The sequence below is a fragment of the Microtus oregoni genome, unplaced genomic scaffold (genome assembly GCF_018167655.1).
Source record: "Microtus oregoni isolate MIOR12 unplaced genomic scaffold, Mior012 000001F_ref0000356, whole genome shotgun sequence".
NCBI classification, from domain to species: Eukaryota; Metazoa; Chordata; class Mammalia; order Rodentia; family Cricetidae; genus Microtus; species Microtus oregoni.
The window spans coordinates 33,717,442-33,736,833 of NW_024543060.1; the positions used below are offsets into that span (position 1 = coordinate 33,717,442).

Below are 19,392 nucleotides of genomic sequence, written 5' to 3' on the forward strand. Positions count from 1 at the left end.
TTGTGTGAGGGCAAAGAGCAGAGAGGAATTTCAAGACCAAGTTTCTTCTCCCAAGGGACTCAGTAAGCCTTTAGCTTTTGAAACTTAACATTTCAACAAAGAGTCTGGATGTGTGGGAGGAGGATGTTTTCCAGGGTCCCCAGAGTGAGATACTGGACTTTCCACTAACAAGTCATTTGGATGCTTGTTGGAAACAGAAAAGCGTATAGCCACTTTGTACTTCTGGGTTGGTGAATCAGGGCACAAAACCTTCAAGCTGTAAACCTAAAGGGAAATCATAATGCTCCATTGTATAGGACAACCTCTAAACATGTGACTAGTTCTTCCTTATGGTTATTAATTTAAATAAGAGGTTCAGGGAGCCTCAGACTAGCAGAAACCCTGGAATCTTTTAAAAAAAAGGGAGGGGTACATTTCTTGGGGTTCTATGAAATTCTTGCACTACTTGGTGGAGACTAACTCCTAAATCTTTCCTATGAGATATTTTTAAGGGAAATCTTAAAAAAAAATCTGGTTAATTTGTAAATTTGCAACTTCTTATTTTATACTTAATTCAACATATTTGGTAAATTCGATGTCTTCATAAATCATAAGGCACTGTCATGTGTGCTGTTATTCATGCCTCACAACACTGGTGGACAGCACTTGATGGACAGCCCTTGAGTACTTGACCTATTTCATATATAAGAACACCAAGAGTCATAGCAATGAAATGCTATCACTATACAAATGGTTATATGATGGATTAAATGTAAATAGCCGATATTTCAAATGGTAACTTTCCAGTGAGGAAAACTGCCAAACACTACGCTAACCAAGTGACGAAGGTCGACATCACCAATGAGGAAACAGATAAACATTATGGACCTCCTGATACTATGCAATAAAGGACACATATCTGTTCTGTGGATTGTAGCCAAAAACACATGGCCCTAATTAAAGGGTATTCTATTAAAGATTGTCTAGAAATACACAGACTATCAAGGCCGTATAAAATAAAAATACCAAAGGACTCTCACAATTGCCACAGAGTTGGCTCAGCAGTTAACAGTAAGTTTTACTCTTACAGGGATGTAACAGTAAGTTTTGCTCTTACAGGGCATCCTGCGTCTTCTTCTGGTCTCTGAAGGCATCTACACACACAATGTATATATGTATACAGACACATACATATGTAAATATAAATAAATCCTAAGAGCAAAAAGAAACTGTCAGGTAGAAGAAGACAAAGAAATCATGGCGGTTAAACTCGGTTTGAGAACCAAATTCTGTCCTCTGTAAGGACATTGGCAAGACATGTAATGAAGTGCTGTTTAGTTTTAGACAACTTGGTACAAGCTAGGACCATCTGGGGAGAGGGAAGCCAATGACTGTCAAACTGGCCTGATATGGTGAGCCAATGACAAATTGAGTTGCTTGTTGATGATGTGGGAGGGCCCAACCCATTTTGCACAGTGGCACAACCCCTGAGCAGGTGGTCCAAGTTTGCATAAGTCAGCAAGATGAGCAAGTTACAAAAAACAAGCCAGCGAGCAGGGTTCCTCCGTGTCCTTACCTTCAATTTCTGTGTCCAGGTTCCCGTGGCCCTGATTTGCCTTCCCAACGGCCTGCGATGGGAATGTGTAAGACAAAAGCTTTCCTCCTAACGTTGCGTTGGGTGATGGTGTTTCATCACAGTCATAGAAAGCAAACTAGAAGGATCAGGCAAGGGTGTTAGCACCGTCAGATGCTGACATTTGGCGAAATTGAGAAAGATGCATGGGGGAGAACAAATGTTCTTGTGCTACATTTTTGCACGAACGATCACACTTAAAAATGAGAGGCAAAATAAATAATACCTTTTCTTCTAACAAAGACAGCTTTTATCCCCAATTGCAGTTTATATACACTTCAAGACTGAGTGATTAACCTGCAGAAATAAGGCATTATTTATTTAGATAAAAGATCCATTAATCATAATTGTCCTGATGCTCCTTCTGGCCTCTTCTGTGTCCTCCTGGAGGACTCCAGGGAGGGGAGGAATTTGGAGAGACCAGATTTTGAATCTCAGTTCTTCCATTTTCCAGCTAGATTCTCTCCTTCTCTGAAATAGTGACAACTGAGGGCATGTGGTCGTTGTGGGATGGACAGCGTCAATGAGAACTAAGCCCTCAGCACAAGGCTAGGTCTGGGTTTCAGGTTCCTACCTATCATCCACCCCAACTAGAAATGAGGGAGCCAGTGAAATGGCTCAGTGAGTCATAGGCCTGGTGACCCACGTTGAGTCCCCAGAACCCACATAAAGGTGGATAAAGAGAACAGACCCAGCAAAGGTTTCTTCTGACCTCTGCCCGCATGCGGGAGCATGAGCACCCTGCCCCCACCCCCAGTATACATAGACATACAGTTACAATTTTTTAAAAGAAAACATTTTAAAGTGAGGTGAGAAAAGTACCCCTGTGGACAAGCTTAAATTGCTTGATATTTCAAGCAATTTAAGTGGACACATCCACTCAGAAACTGCTTAGAAGATGCACATTATTGGTTCATCAGGGAAAGAACACTATTTACACAAATTCTCCAGGGGTATTTGGAAGATGGCAAGTGACTTACAGATATACACTTGCCATGGAAAACATCTCAGCTGTCACCACCACATCTGGAGTCAGTTGTGTTCTGTCCCCTAAAGAAGGAGAGAGAGAGGAGGGCTAAAGAGGCTTGATCCAAAGCAGCACCACCCCCATAGCAGGGGGCAGAAAGGATTGCAAGAAGGGTCCAGGGAGGCCTGCCCTGAGTGGGAGGAGAAGGCTTTAAATACTTGGAAAGTCTCTTCAAAGAACAATTAAAAACAAGCTTCCGTGGTGGGAGGTGAGACTGCTGGGCAGCTCCTGCTTGCTTTCCCTAGGGTGAGATTTCCAGGCTTCTGGGTCTGCTGGAGTACCCTTGGCAGTACACACTACTCAGCCGGTTCCTTTTCCCTTTGTGGGGACTCAGAATCCTGCTTGGGAGCACCCGGGGTGAAGAATAGCTGGCCTTCCTGAAGCTGCAAAGAATTTCAAGTCAGCAGGTGGGGGATGGAGGTTTGTGAAAATAGCCAGCTGAAGTTCATTTTGTGGACAGGTCTTGGCCATGGTGGCTCTTCATTTCCAGTGTTCTACTGCTCAGCTCCCGAGGGCTTGTTGCAGATGACTTAATAAACAAACACATGCTAAGTTGCGTCCTGGGGATAAATGATGAGGCTGCGTGACTCTGGAGTCGGGTGTCAGAGGTAAGAAGCAAGCTGCAGCTGAGCACTTAGTAGAATAAACTAAATTCCAGGATACTCCCGCTCTTGGCCAGAAGATCGAAGACAAATCCACGAACCAGGCACAAGTTTTCAGGCATCAAATTAATAAATGTAAAGAATTATTGTGAACCAAGGACCACAAACAATCTTACAGAGCAGCCAATGTTCTTTAGGATGATGTGAAAAGACGGAATGAATATTTTCGAGATCTGGTATGATCTATAAAATGACTTCAACATGTTTTAATAGTTCAATAATAAAATCCCAAATAACCATTTATTTGATCATCTCCCATACATGTTTTATGTGCTTACTATGAGCCAGAACTATACACAAGCCAGGATTTAAGTAGTTTATGGTAAGTGTTTTTCATGACTTCATAGTTTTCCCTTTGTAAGAAAGCTTCTTACCAATATGAGCACCAAGAGAATTCTTTCCCAATCGAAGAGCCAATCCTTAATTATTATTTGTGTGACAATCCTGAGCACATATGGACTGGATCTTTGTGAGGTGTAGGGGTAGCAACCCATTCCACGAATGTGTGAGTCATCAAGAGTGGGTTCTCACAGCAGCTTCGTCTGCACTGAGCAGTAGAAATGGAGGCGGCACATCCACATCACACACATGAAACACAAGGATGCTAACATCCCTCCGTGAGGTCAATCCCTGGTGAGAACCTGGGAGGAGAAGGTAGCATCAGAGAGCAGGGACCAGACCATGATGATTTAATTCAATTGGTTAACATACAAGTCCAAGTTGACTGATGAAAAGCGTGTCCTAGCTCAGAGAAGCTATAACTGGAAGAGAAGAATGAGGAAAATGATAGTTGAGAAAAACAAATTAGAGGTTGAAAGTCAGGAGAAAATGTAAATGTTATGGAAGGCAGATGAAGCCCCCTCCTTTTCCTACATTACTCATCCAAGTGTGACTTGGTGATGTTTGTGGTATAAACTGACCTCTTTTGGGGATCACACCTTCAAATTCCTGAGCCCAGCTTACATAGCTTCAGTTCTTAAGTAACAGTCTCTGTCTCTCTCTGTATCTCTCTCTCTCTCTCTCTGTGTGTGTGTGTGTATGCACGTGTGTGTGTATGTTGTAGGCACATGAGTGCATACAGAGTCCAGATAAAGACACTTCATGTGTCTTTCTTTAATTCTGTCCCTAGCCCCACCTTGAGACCAGGTCTCTTACTGATCCAGAAGCTTGCCCTTTTGGCTGTGCTGTCTGGCCAGGGTGATCTCTAGGTCAGCTCCATCTACCACGACGGTGATCCCTGTGATATAAGCTGTACAGCACTGTTACATACTGCTAGGGATTTGAACTCAGGTCATCATGCTTGCAGAGAAAGAGTTCTTACCCACCGAGTCATCTTTCCAGTCCGAGTACTTGTTTTTCATGACGTCTCTGGGAGGCATTTCCCATTATTCTTCCCTAAACTTACCTGTCTGGATTTAAACTTACCTGTCTGGATTTTCAGCTTCTCACAGTAATTTTCCACACCACACCACACTTCATTGTCACTGCTGAGGGCCTGATATTACCTTGCCCTGCTCAGAGATGCCTCCCTCCTCCTTGCCCTCATCTAACCCACAGATGTGCCCAGCTCTTTCTTATGTCCTCCAGGTCAGTTTCTGCTCCACAGTGAGGAAAGCTGGACATAGTTGAAAACGAGCCCTTCTTTTCCCTCTCAAATACAAATCCTGCTCTCACGTTCCTTATCCTGGTGACTAGCTCACTGAAGGCACCACCCAGTAACTCAGGCTGAGTCCTGGGCTTGGTACATTCACACTTCCCTCTCTTTCGCTGATCGCAGCCCAACTTTAATATCCCCCAAACATCAGTTTTCAGCTCCACCTTCTCTTGTGTCTCAGTTTAGATCCTGCTTATTGCCTTGGTTTGGAATTTTAAACAATAGTTGCCCGTGTAACTTTTCGGCCATGATTCTTACACGCTGATAATTGATTATCCACACGTCAGCCAGGGTGACTATTTAAAAATTCAAATCTAGTCTAATTACTTCTATACTTAAAGGCCGCTCATCACTGGTAACTCATTGTTTAATGAGTTTGTGTGCTGCAGCACACCTGATGTGACTCACATTCTACAGGAATGCTGTCCTCTCCTCCACCTGCTGCCGCAACCATGGCCTAGGTAAAAGCTCACATACTGGAGGAACAGTTCAAGTATAAGACCATACAGGGTTTCACCATGGCTCAGAAGATAGCCTCAGATGGCCATGAGTAATTAGGTTTCATGTTTCATTTTCCATCAACAGCATACAACTTGATTTATACATTGGGCAGAGTGTTGCCATCATTGGCTGTTCTTTTGATAGCCTATCTTATTTGTACCAGCTGTTGAGGTTCCATGTGTTGATCTCATATCACATCTGATGCTTGCTCCCAGGAGCAAAGAGGACTGCCTCATGTTCTAACAAAATGGAAGAGGTTAGTATCACAGCTCTAGGATGTGAGGGTCTCTAGCAATAGCACATGTCAGGAATCCCAGCCTTTGATGATGGAAGAAGTATGGAAATTTTCCATTTCCTTCTCCTTTGCAGGCTTTATAACTCTGCCAAGTTTGAGGCTCGCCAGGATATTTACAAGCTAAACTTTGAGCTGTAGAGGAAAATAAATGCTCACATCTTCATTTGGGAGTTTATCAAGAGCATTCAAATATGGCAGAGTGGAGAGGGAGACAAAACACTGTATCCCCCTTCAAGCTTTTCCAGGAGCAAGGAGTATATTCCTACATCTACCTGGGACCCAATTTCCTCATCTGTTCAACAAGATCCTTGGCTGATGACTAAACATCCTTACAACACAAAAGCAAATAGACACAAATGATTATTTTACAGCTGGCTGACCATAGAATGCTTCCTTTTTATGTCAGACTTGAAGCCAAAGCAGCTTTTTTGTACTTTTTGAAATGAACAAATTTTAGTTTGTTGCCCACAAGAGAAGTTATGGACATTTTAAAATAGATACTGAAAAAAAAAAGGATAAGGATTCTTACTTTTCTTGCTAATGGATCTTGCTGATTAATTCCATTTCCCAAGTCCGGACCATCTACCAAAGAGATGAAGGGGGAGCCTTCTCTTCTGACTGCTTCAAACAGATTTTAGCAGGAGAAAAAGAATGTGAAGTTACTTATGACTCTGAAGTTTGTGTTCCAGAATTAGCACTTTGAATTTTATAATCAACTTGTTTCTGGTCCCTAGGTAGACAGACTTTGGGGCAGCTTGAGACGGAGAAAGGACAGGTGCATGGCAGGTGACCTAGAGTGGTGATTTTTTTCTCTAAAGAATGTTTTCAAGTCATTGCAATATCCCCAGTCCCTCCACACTTCTCAGAAGAATGTAGACGCTTTCTCTTTCCTTCCAGAAACATAGCAGATGTATAAAATTTGGACTTGGATCAAGCAAGCCAATATTCCAGTCTCGTCCAAATAGGAAATCATGATATTCTCTGGATAACTGTGTTTTCTGAGTAAACCACACCTTGTGAATTGCGGATGGAAATATGTATGAATAAAAACCTCGATGTGGAAACAAGTACACAGAACCTATACGGGTGTACATATGGAAAAGGCACATTAGAAAACGGAAATGAAAAGAGAAAGTCCATCCGCCAATATTTGTGGGAAGCATCCAAAGCAGCAAAGGAAGTTTCAACATTAAAAGTTATGCTTGAATAAAAGTTAATGAGTTGGATGTTTAACTCAAGAAGTGATGTGTAAAACACAGCATAAAGCAAGGCAAGAAGAAACAAAAGAACAGAAATTATTGAAAATATATTTGCTGCCTTAGAGAAAAAAAATACCTGATCAACAGATTATTCTTGAAAAGCTAATAAAATAGATAAATCTTTGGTCAGATTTCTCAAGGAACAAAAATATTAGAAATACAAGAGAGGGGCCGTATCTGCTGATGCAGCCTAGTGAGAAATAATAATAAGAGACAGTAATTTTGTGTTCATAAATCTGCATACTTGAATGAATAGGCAATTTCCTGGAGAAAATGGTTTATCAAAACTAACTTGTAAAAAAATATAATACAGCTGAGTTGTACACACACACACACACACACACACACACACACACAACCAGGCACTGACCAGACTATTTTATAAATTCTCCCACATGTCCCATGAGCTGGATCATCTTTTTCATATCTAACTGCTTCACTCAAAGCAAGACAACTCCTTAATGTTAAATTAGGATACATGTAAAACTTGAGACACCTGAGGTAGAGGAATATGACACCAGAAAGAGCAAATGTACTTCAATATCCTTTGACCCCAGAAATATAAACTTCCCCTAAAAGCCAAGCCTAGCAAAGGATTTACTTCACTGTAGTTCCACATTCTAGATTAAAAAAAGAAAAGCCATGTGATGATCCTAATGTTTATAGGACAAAAAGGGGGACAGACTTTAGTTGCTTCTGAGATGGTGAACAGTCTTGGAAAACCAGAAATGAGACAAATGTTAGTTGTCACAATAACAAATATTTTCAAATAACTCAGAACTGATACCACACAATTATGGAAAAAGCTTAAACTATGCCCTTAAAATATGGAAATATGAAGCATTCAACAGTTGCCCATGAACCCCTCAAGATGGAGTCTCTTTCACCACAACATAGGGCAGTGAATAAATATAAAAAAAGGGGAAACTGTCGTCATTATGGATGGCAGGATTGAAAGAGAATCAGCAGAAAACTGGAACAAATGAGCAGTTCAGAGAGTGTTGACATATGAATATGATTTAAAACTCAGAAGGTACAATTCAAATAACATTAGCAACAAAAATATAAACCATCCAGAAACAAATGTAACAAAATTATATAGAGCCCTTTCAGAAATAATTGCAACATCATAGAAAGATATTAAGGACATTATATTTCCTACAGAATATGTGTCTAGGATGAGAAAGATAATTCAAAAAATAATGTGAATTCTCATGCTGTAGTCACAACAATCCACGGAAAGCTTGACACAGGATGTTATTCATTACATTGCAAACAAGCACTGGAACAAATGCTTGCTTTGTTATTTCTTCCGCTTAAAATAGTATTCACAAGAGCCAAATTGAATTGTGTTTACTTTTTGATAAATATTTGTATTCATTCTTTGTAAATTTTATGGAGTATATTTGATAATACACACTCCTAATTCCTCTTGAATTTTTCTAAATTATCCCCCACTTCCTTTCCCTCCAATTTCTGTTCTCTCTTGTTCAATATTTTTTTAATTCCAATTTGTACTGGTTATAGCCTAATGGGTATGGGTCCATCTATTGGAGCAGGTCAACCTATCAGGAGCCATTCCCTTAAAAAATCTGATTCTCCCCCAGAAGTCATCAACTGTCCACAGTTCCTAAATTAGGGGTGTGGAAGGGTTCATGAACGCTTTCCCACCCCATGGTAGAGTGTTGACTGGCTTGAGCTTGTGGAGGTCTTGTGCCGGCAGCCACGGCTGCTGTGAGGTCATTAGTACAGGAACCCCATCATGACCAGAAGTCATTGTTCCAACCCTTCCTATCCTCTGGTTATCACAACCTTTTTGTTTCTCTCTCTCTCTCTAATGTTCCCTGAGGTTTGAGGATGGAATATGATGGAGATGTCCCATAAGCCGCTGTTTACTCCAATAACATCCATGTCACTATTGCATCCATGACATTTCTTGCTAGGCTGGACACTATCATAGCTCACAGGCTTTACAGCTGGATAGGAACATTGGTGCAAAAGCACTCAATAAAATACTAGCAAATTCAATCCAAGAACAGGTCAGAAAAAAACATCAACAGTGACCAATTACGCTAAGTCCCAGAAATGCAGGGATGGTTTAACATGAGAAAATTGGTTAATGTAATCCACCATGTAAGTAAACTGGAAGAAAACAACCCATGATCATCTCATTAGAAGCTGAAAAAGTCTTTGACAAAATACAACATCCCTTCATGATAAAGGTTTGGGAGATAGCAGGGATACAAGGAACATACCTAAACATAATAAAGGCAATATACAGCAAGCCAACATCAAGCTAAATGGAGAGAAACTCAAAGTGATCCCACTGAAATCAGGAACAAAATAAGGTTGTCCACTCTCTCCATAGCTATTCAATATAGTCTTCCATTTTTAAGCATGACTCGTTTTCCCTTACTTCCCTTTGTCTCACTGGCATCGGTACAACACTTTTTTCTGCTCATTATTCCCTTTTGCTCAGTTCTTTATCCTCACTCCATTTGTTAATTTTCCATAGTCTGCTACCTCTTCTACCCTATTCTTCCCAGTTTCTCAGTATACTCTTTGTCTCTTCCAGCTTCCCTAGTTTTTCCCCTAGAAAAACATTCTAAAATTCACCTTTCTACACCTTTCCCACTTCTCACCATATGACATCACCCAAACCATCATTCTTACAAAGAAATAGCCAAGCTCCCGAGACAGCAGATGAACACAACAGGAAAAAAACCATCATCAGAATGCAGGGCTGTGCTTCTGCAATCTCCCAGCTTCCTCCTCTCTTGGCAAATGCATTTCTTTTATTTTTTTTGTGTGTGTAGGCAGATAACATTTCAGATAACACTCCAGAGATTAATTATCATGAATTAGCCCAATTCAGTTTTTACTGCTATGTTTTTTATTATTTTAGAGTTAAATATTGGCTTAGTTACAAATCCATAAACTCTCACCAGAATTCTGTATAAAACTTCCAGGAAGACTGGTATACAGATAATTAGGTCCTCATGGGTACTTAAGAAAATTCTCATTATCTCTCTGTGCCTGAAAAAAAAAATCTAATGGTCAAGGACTCCAAACTGATCAGTCAGGACTGTTTGGAGAACAGTCTTTATCTTTGTGTATTTAGTGCCTAATGTGGTTCCTCATGGCAGTCACTTTAGACTCAAATATTAGTTTCCATTCAAAATATCTTTTGGGGGTCTGCAAATCTCTTACCTAGAGTGGAGTATATACATATGCCTACCTATTTCCATAACTACAACAGAGTATAAGTCTTGCATATAAAATATTAGCATGACTAAATTATTTCTTGGTATTAGCAAGCCACTTGGAATGTTGATTTTTCTGTTCTTGCTATTCATATTAAAAACTCTCTGGGAAAAAGAACTTAATGAATATATTGGTGGAAAACCCAAGGATAAGGATATAAATCCTCCCAAAATTTCTGGAGCTTTTCAAACAAATTGGAAGAGGTAAAGAAAAATGATCTATTATACCATATAGTATGAATTTATCTTTTCTAACATGAACAAATGATATGAGCAGAAAAAAATTATTGGAGTGGCTTCCAGAGCCTTCTATATTTGTATGATTCACTTAGCCAACCAGCTGGCTCGGAGTTCCCTACTACATACAAGTAGACATATCTTTCTAGCTATGTCTTCCCTAAAGACACAGCAACTTAGCAGTAAAGTTCACTGGAGACTCACTCATCCATTGTTAACTGCTGGAGTCAGCAGCAAATCAGAAGCACAACAATTATTGTCTTAACTTGATTTTTATTTAGACAAAAACATACCTTAAGAATCAGGGAAAAATACATTTTATGCTATAGTTTAGGACTTTTAAAAAATTCAGAATTACACACAGCAGGGCTTGTGGTAATGATGCCAGATCTCTAAAAGCTCACCCCAGGCAGGATCCGGTTACAAAGCTTGACAATTTATTTTGGTTCCTTTCTAAAGAATTTACTGAAATGTTTGTGCACAGACTCATACAAGGAGAAAAGAGAACAGGTGAGGTACCCATGAAGAGGGCATTTATAGCAGCCGAAAACATTCATTTGACCCTCTGAATAATACACATGATCAGTATAGCACAATTAAGAGAATGAAACACAGACAGTATGAAATGGTGGATTCCAAAGCCAACCTTGCCCATAATTATACCTAAGACCATTCCAGACCCTTGGTGCTCTTCCCCTCACATTGCCACTACAGTTTGGAGTTCACAGGTTAGTCGCCAGGTCTAGGTGTAGCTTTCTCATTGACACAGATGGGTCAAGAGCAAGAGGACGGATAAGTGACACAAAGAACCATGCATGGCCTTTGGTGTCAGGCAGACTTCGATGAAAACAACTTTTTTTTTTTTTGACTTCTTTAGTCCTGAAATAGAGGTAAGAATATCCATTTTATAGACTTTTGAGATTAAGGAAATCAAACACATGAAGAACTAGAAAACTGGGTCTTAGCATTGTGAGTAATGTCCAGTATGCCACCAGTAAGTTCACAGCTCAGTCACCTGGCTAAGATATCGTCCATTTATTCAAACAGTATTCACTGAGCACTGCTGGGGTCTCAACATGAAATGTCATCCATAGTTCTATGCATTTGAAGAGTTGGTGCTGCTGCTTCAAAACGTTACAGAAATTGCTGGAAGTGGGTCACGGGGGTGGGGCAGATGGGGAGTGGATGGGACACCCTGTTTTATAGCTCAGCCCCACTTCCTAGACATTCTTTGCTTCCTGTGTGTGGATGCAATGTGTCCAGCTGTCTGGAGCTCCTGCTGCTTTACCTTCCCTGCCATGGCAGACTATATGCTTTCAAACTGTAAGCCAACACTCAGCCCTTTGTCCCCTCTAGCACCTCTTGTCAGGTAACAGTAATAAGAAAAGTCACCCCTGTTGGCATCTGCCAGAAGCCACCCAGAGTGTTCAGTGCTAAAATCGGTTTCAGAATGTTCCTAAGGTGGAAGAAAATAAGAATAAAGGAAATATATTATTTTGTTTGATGAAAGAAGTTTGCCTTTATTAAAATAGAAGGGGGGTTAAGCATATATTTAATGATGAAGGTTAAGGGAAAGCAGAAAGGGGCATGAGCGTGTAGGATTCTCAAGAGATTCAGGAAGGTATGAAATTGACTAAGAAGTTAATTCCATACCAAACACAGTCAACGACTCCTGTTTCCTTAGAAAGAATGAAAAAAAAATGCAGTCTGCAATGGGAAGGAACAAGCAATACGCTTTCCATTCTACACATGAGCAACTGATTACCAACCTCTTCCCAGCCATTTAAGTGCTAATGCAGGCCTTTGATTAGGTTGCTCAGACCACAATGCTACACAAAGAGACCAGAAAGGAATGAAAGCAAAAGGCTGTGGCCATGTCTCTCCCTTGTGGTGCAGGAAAGTACTTTAGTTTTATTTTTTTTTAACCTTTTCATCTCCACTATAGAATTTCTTAAAAGACAAAACTTTAATTTAAATCCAAATGTGTGTGTCTACCCAAACATATCCAGAAATCCCACTTGTTAAATGTTTCTTTAGGGTGTGTGTGTGTTCACGAATGTGTAGGTACATGCATGTGTGGATGTGGAGGCATGACGTGTCTGCCTCTATCACACACCACCTTGTTTCCTTGAGACAAGGTCTGTTACTAAACTGGAAGTCACCATTCACCTAGACTGACTGATTAACTCTGCTGGATGTGATGGTCTCTGTCCCCAGGGTTACAGATGTGTATAGCCATGCCTGGCTCTGAGTCCTGACTGTCTCTGTCCCCAGGGTTACAGATGTCTACAGCTATGCCTGATTGTTCACACAGGTGCTAGAATCTGAACAAAGGTTCTCCTCCTTATCCAGTAAGCCATCTCCAAAGTCCAACGTTTCCTCTTTAAGAGCTATGATCCAATGCTACAATTAACTATAAACTGTATTAGCCAATGCATCTTTACTGTGACTTGACACATTGTGTTCTTCATACTTTTTTAGCCAGTATCTAAGAGGAAAGATTTCTTTAGAGGGAATAGGCTTTATTTTCTATGGAAACATAGAAAAGCTAAAGCTCTAGAACCTCAAGGCAGAATAAGAGCCTTCAAAGACATCCACACTCCATCCTAAGGACCCGTGAATAAGCTACTTCACATGGCAAAACAACTTTTGCAGACACGGTTTTGAGAATGGGGAGGTTTTCCTAAGTTATATAAGTTATTCTAGGGTTACATGAATCCTTAAAAATGGAGAACCTTTTTTGACTGTGACCAGAAAAAGAAAAGCAGCTGTTGGGTAGGGGCCAGGAGGTACAGTATCACTGGGCTTAGAGACTGTGGAAGAAGGCTATGATCTAAAATATGCATCACTCTCTAGAAGCTGGGAAAGGCAAGAAGATGGATTCTTCCTACAGCCTTAGAAGGGATGTAGTTACGTCTTGACTATATGCCCGCAAATCATTATTAAAATAAATAAGTAAATAAAAATTGTCAAAATTAATTGGATAATAAATAGAAAAGTCAGGCACCAGAGGATATTAGGCAGGGAGAGAGATGAGTCCACGCAGAGAAGTGGGAAGATGACCAGTTCAAAGGCCCAGATTGGTCCCCAGGCTCCACATCATGAGGACCATGATGCTGCCAGTGGGAAACAGCAGAAGCTAGGATTGTGACACTAGGGATCATGTATGTTTGTTTGCCCAGTTAAAGAGAGCAAAACAAAGTTAGGTTTCCCACTCTGGGTGTTTCTTCTCTAACCCTGTCATCATCACATTAATGTTTATCAATCATCACCCTCCAACTTCTGATGCATGGGGTCTCACCACGCTTGACATTCTTTAGTCCACATGAGAGCTGCAGTTCCTATTCCAGGTTGGAATGTGAAGTCTGAGAACAAAGGACCCACAGATGCTCATACATCACTGCTTCCTTGGTCTCACTGTAGAAATAACAGGGCCCTTTCCCAACTGCCTGCTCAGCCTGCATCACTCGAGGCTCTACTGTCTTACCTGTGTGCCTACAGGTGTGACCCATAATGCAGCTGTGCTGTGGAGGCAGGTACTGTGTTGTGCAGTCCTTTGTAGTCAAAGAATTGAGTTTTTTTATGGTAGCTACATGATTTATTAAAGTTCATTTGGCTTTGTTCATTGGGTTAACCTTAGTTTTCAGATATGTACCCCAGAGAGACTTGACTTTGAACAAGATTATGGAACAAGTTTGAGAGTCACCATAGAAGGATAAGAAAAATATCTGGTTTCATTCAATGAATCTGTCTGATATTCAAAGACCTGAAAATTATAAGAAAATTGGTCCTAAGGGGAGCCAAAGGCCGATGGACTGGCCCAGCCAAAGGTCATTTATAAAAAGAATGGGTGGAGATGGACGACACCCTGGGATTAATGACTTTAAGTTGAAAAGTTTTGGGGTTTCAATTTTTCCTTTTTGTTTTCCTTAGGCACCTTCCTTCCCCAGCAGGCTCATCTGAAAGCGGATGGGATCTTGACAAATCCTCTTATGTTTCATGTGTTTCAATATCTCTCCTTCTCTCCTCCCAAGACATAGCTTTACACTGATGAAATCAGGCAGAGAGATTTATGAGCCTGAGTTCTTCTACGTGTCAGCTGATCCAGGGGAGGCATAAAGACTTCCTCCTTCATCTGTTTCCTCCTTTGTCTACCTGGAGCACGATGTCTGTCTCTCCTAGCGTGATGCAGGAAGCCCCCCATAGGCCATTAAAACATGTCCACGAGAGTCAGATGTATATGTGAGACTTATGTTTATTGCCCTTTCGTTCTCCATCCTTTTTCTCCATTTTCTCTGTCTTCTAATTGCTGTCTCCTATTTGCCCTTGGACTGTGGATCTGACACCTCCCTTAATTCACTTTTTGGCCTGCGTCTCTTCTAATACCCAGAGGCTGACCTGGACTTCCGAAACTGCTCCTCCCCTCGCTTCCTAGACAGGACTTGACACTCATTGCTGGCTTCCCAGCCGAGGAACCGCCTGTCTCGGGTTTCAGTCTCTTTTACTCTGCATGTGACGGGCTGTGTGTGCCACGATGCCTCCGCTTCTGTCTGTTTTTTTTTTTTTTTTTTTTTTTTTTTGGTTTTTTTGGTTTTTCGAGACAGGGTTTTAACCTTCTTCGGTAATGAAGGGTGGAGTGCTCATGCTCATCACTGAAAGTCCATCTTCTTTCTTTTTAAGAAACTTTCTCCTTATAACGAGAATATCAAAGGGCAGTGGCCAACGGCCGGGTACAGAGTGCAGAAAGCTATTGTTTAGCCAGGATAGCTTCTGAGAACTCCAGGATGATGTCCACAACGATGTGGCTGCACCTCACACAACTGCACTTTGTGCCTAGCCACGGTGAAACTGGTTCTAAAGAATTATGTTTTGCATCCTTTATTTACTTGCTTGTTTTTAAGGTCACCGAGGGTGTGTACCATATGAGGAGAAATCACATTGCCAGATCAACCAGTGGAATGGACATGCTCCATTCCATCGTTCTTCTCCAAAAACCATTTAAGTTTTGTTTTTATCCTTGGACCGAGGACACAACACATGATAAATTGATAAGAACAAATAATGCACTTGATCACAGCCAAAAGGCCAAGAAGTCAAGCATTCACTTCATTTTCCCCAAAGGAAGCTCCAGCCTTTGTTCTCTCCTGGGTCCTGCTCTGTTAGCCACTTTGGGGGTTAAGTTGGTTGCTAAGCTTACCCGTACTTCTTCATTTTAACTCTCTCAGAAATAAACGCTACCACTTGGATGTGGTGGTACACGCCTTTAATCCCAGCCCTTGACAGAGGCAGGCAAATCTCTGATTTCAAGGCCAACCTGGTCTACAGGTGTTCCAAGAAAGCCAAGACTACACAAAGGAACTCTGTCTCAGAAACAAAATTGAACAGAAAACAAAGGGAAAAGAAAGAAAATGCTACCATTACACCCATGTTTGGGTAGCTGGGATTAAGATTTCCTACCTCAGAAGTCTCATCCAGCCCCTTGGAGATTCATATACCATGAGCATTTAATGCATATCAACTAAACACTGCTGAACACTTGCAGAAATCCAAAGATGAATCATACATAAAGCATTTCTTCTTGAAGTTTATACTTCTAAACAATAACAACAGATGAGCCATTTACTAAGGCCCTTCATGCTAGGAAGTGTACTGTTACATACGTATTATTTATCTCATTGATTTAACAGTTGGATAACGTAAGTCATTTTTCTCTAGCCTTTGGCAATGATATATACTTATTTGGAAAGCAAGCTTGGGATTAAGGTCCACTAAAAATGGGACTGGTGTCTGCAGAGGCTTCTGTGCCAAACAGAGCGCCGAGGAATGCTGCACACGAGGGCCTGTCTTCATTTTAAAGATAAGGAATCTGAGGATCAGCCAGGTTTAAAGAATTTACAGAGACAACTTAGCTAATAAGACACAGAGACAGTATTGTTGTGAGGGACCTAATGTCACTGAATGGTACACTTAAATTGTAGCAACTGATAAATTTTATGTTAGGAATATTCTATTATGATGAAAAACTTAAAAAATTATTTAAACTATTTCTCAAAAGCTTTAGATTCTCATTTTATAAATGCAGAAGCACTTAACACAAAGGCCGCCAGCCTCAGATGACTCCTGGGCCCTCAAAATACACTGGTGTTAATCAAAATGTTCTATGCATGCAAAATATATATTGGGTTTTGAAAGTTTACTAGTGAGTGTGTAAAATATTTCATTAATGATGTTTTATATTGGTAACAGTCAAAAGTGATAGCAATTGGGATATGCTAAGCCAATAAAATACATCATTATTTTTTAATAAAGGAAAAGGCAGAGAAAAGAGGCAGGAAAGAGGTTGAGATTGAGGGTTGGAGTGGGGATGGGAGAAGAGATCAAACTAGGCAGTCCATACAGTCCCCAAATTGTCAGGCCCTTGATATTTCTCTAGGCTGGATTTCAAGATCCACTGGGCAGACAACAATAAGATTTTGGAAACAAAAATATTACAAGGCCAAATGTTATGCTTTGGTGTCCTCACCTAGACAAAGTCTATAAAATGAACTGGGGGAAGGTCAGGAGAGTGGACAGACGGATGGGCTAACTTTCACCTTTTTCTCCCTAGTTCTACCTCCTTTTATGTCAACATTTGTCTTGACATTGGAAATGTCCTCAACAAAATCTAGTACTCGGTGGCATACTTGCCTGGCGCTCTCCGTTTTTAAATAATTTAAATATGATATTATTTTACCTTTCTCCCCCTAATAGTCTGTAGGCTTAGAACACAATTTGAAGCTCATTTTCCAGAGAGGAATCCAATTTGGCTCTTCTTATTTCTTTTCAGATATTATATGATTTTATTTTTTATTGCAACTCTTTAGAATGGTTCACAGATGTTGCTGCTAAAATAGATCCTTCTGGAACTATTTGGTTTGAGAAAATTTTCTGTTGCCATGGATTAAACTAATAGGAGACCTCGTGTTTAAAATTCAAGGCTGCATTCATATTAGAAGACTAACAGAATTTTCTTGAATTTATATAACACAGTCATGGGGGGTTGTGGTCTGTGCATACTAAAGGCAATCTCTCCTCAAATTAACCAAGCTAATGCTTTCATAAACAAAGACATTAATTCCTTTTCTTGGTTAACTTCGTGGGGAAAATGCAACCACCAGGAAAATATGATTTAAATTTTACACACAAATATGCTAAAATTTAACAAAACATTATTGGAAATAATGTAACAAACTATTGTTAGATTTAAGTTTCTTCTGAGTTTTGTACAAAGTGCTGATGTGTGGAGGTACATACAAAAGTGCCCCTGGTTTCCCTTCCCAGTCTCTTCTCTTTTAATAATCCCAGCATAACCACCAAGCTCATCTTCACTGTCCCACATATGATGCCTGGGCCGCCAGCATACTTGCACCTCTAACTATGATCCATCTCTTAAGACTCCATCCGCATCACTCTGTTTCCCACCTTCCAACCTGGAACCTGTGGTTCTGGCTGCTTAAACCAAACTGCCTGTTTTAGCCACAGCAAGGTTGTTCCAGATGTAGTGTCCAAAGTAGGATGTGTCCACCACCAGCTTCCTGAATCCACAGAACCATGAGTTACAAAATGGATTTGTGATCTGGGAAACTTTACCTACCATATCGTATTTTGTTGGATACTTGCAATAGAAACCTTTAATAGTTCATGTACTTACTTTCGGTGGTGTACCTGATCATTGATTTTGTTTAACTCTGTGTTTTATTGATGTTAACCCCCATCTTGCATCATTTAACACTCTGAAAAACTTGCTTGCCAAGCCACCTTCCTAATGACGACTATGGGGGACCACTCCCTCTTCTTATGCCCTAGCTGCTCCACAAGATGGATAGGCTCCTTGAGTAACAATACCCGAGAGAGTATCTTGAGGCAGGCCTCCAGGCCTCACCGCCTCTCTGCACGTCGGTTGAAGATCACAGCAAGCATCAACGTGTCTCCTTGGTTCTCTGAGTTTTTGTAAGATTTGTAAGTTTGCTTTTCCTTAAAGAATTGTCAGAATGAAACGAAGTACTATATCCAAAGCACTTCCCATACTAATACCCAGGAGAAATTAGCCTTCCAAGAGGTGTTTACTGTTGAGTATAAGACATCTCTCAAACATTCGCTGTTTCCTGCTGCCCTGAAACCTTCCAGGGTCAGGTACACACCATTCCATTTTTCTCTTCACAACCGTAATCAAGAATTTGTACTCAGTAGCTTAGTTATTTGTAAATCTGCTCAGTGTTCTCTTGCCCATTATCCAATTAGCCCAGTAAGTACTTCATTTACTCTGTTCGCATGGTCTCCTCTCTGCAATTCATTCGCCATACTGCCATTTAATTATTTTTAAACACAGATCTAATGATGCCATTCCCATGCTCAAGGACAGTTAATGATCTCCCATTATCCATGTAATAGAGGGAAGTAACTCCTCACCATGGCAGACACACCCGAGTTCACACTTCCCATGATGCAGTTTTATAATTTAGGTACCCTGCAATACTCTTCAAATGTATAAAACGCAATGAGTTTTAAGAGCCCTGGGTTTTATCGATACAATTTTTTTGATGTTATTGTTTTGGCATTTGCTTTCCTTTGAAAACTCTTCCTTGCCCCTTTCACTTGCTTAGAAAATAATTAATCCCTTTTTTAGGTCCATTCCATATTTTATCTGCTACATGAAACATGTTTCCAGTTTCAGACAGAAAACTGTTTTCTCTTGATCTTAGTTTTAGAAATATATGTTGTATATATTTAGTATTATGCTATATTTTAAAGAATAACTTACATATAGAGACAGTTGCCTACATTGAATAGTCAGCCCCATGAAAGAAGATATTTTACTGGGTCATTTATGGTGTGCAAACAAA

At 40.4% G+C, this 19,392-nt stretch overlaps 1 non-coding gene across 1 annotated transcript; it reads right to left on the reverse strand.

Annotated features, from left to right (window-relative positions):
• Positions 1-15,418: 15,418 nt before the first annotated feature.
• LOC121464888 lies at positions 15,419-15,607 on the reverse strand. The gene has a single exon (XR_005976579.1). It is a non-coding gene; the product is annotated as a U2 spliceosomal RNA (small nuclear RNA).
• Between the last annotated feature and the right edge of the window lie 3,785 nt (positions 15,608-19,392).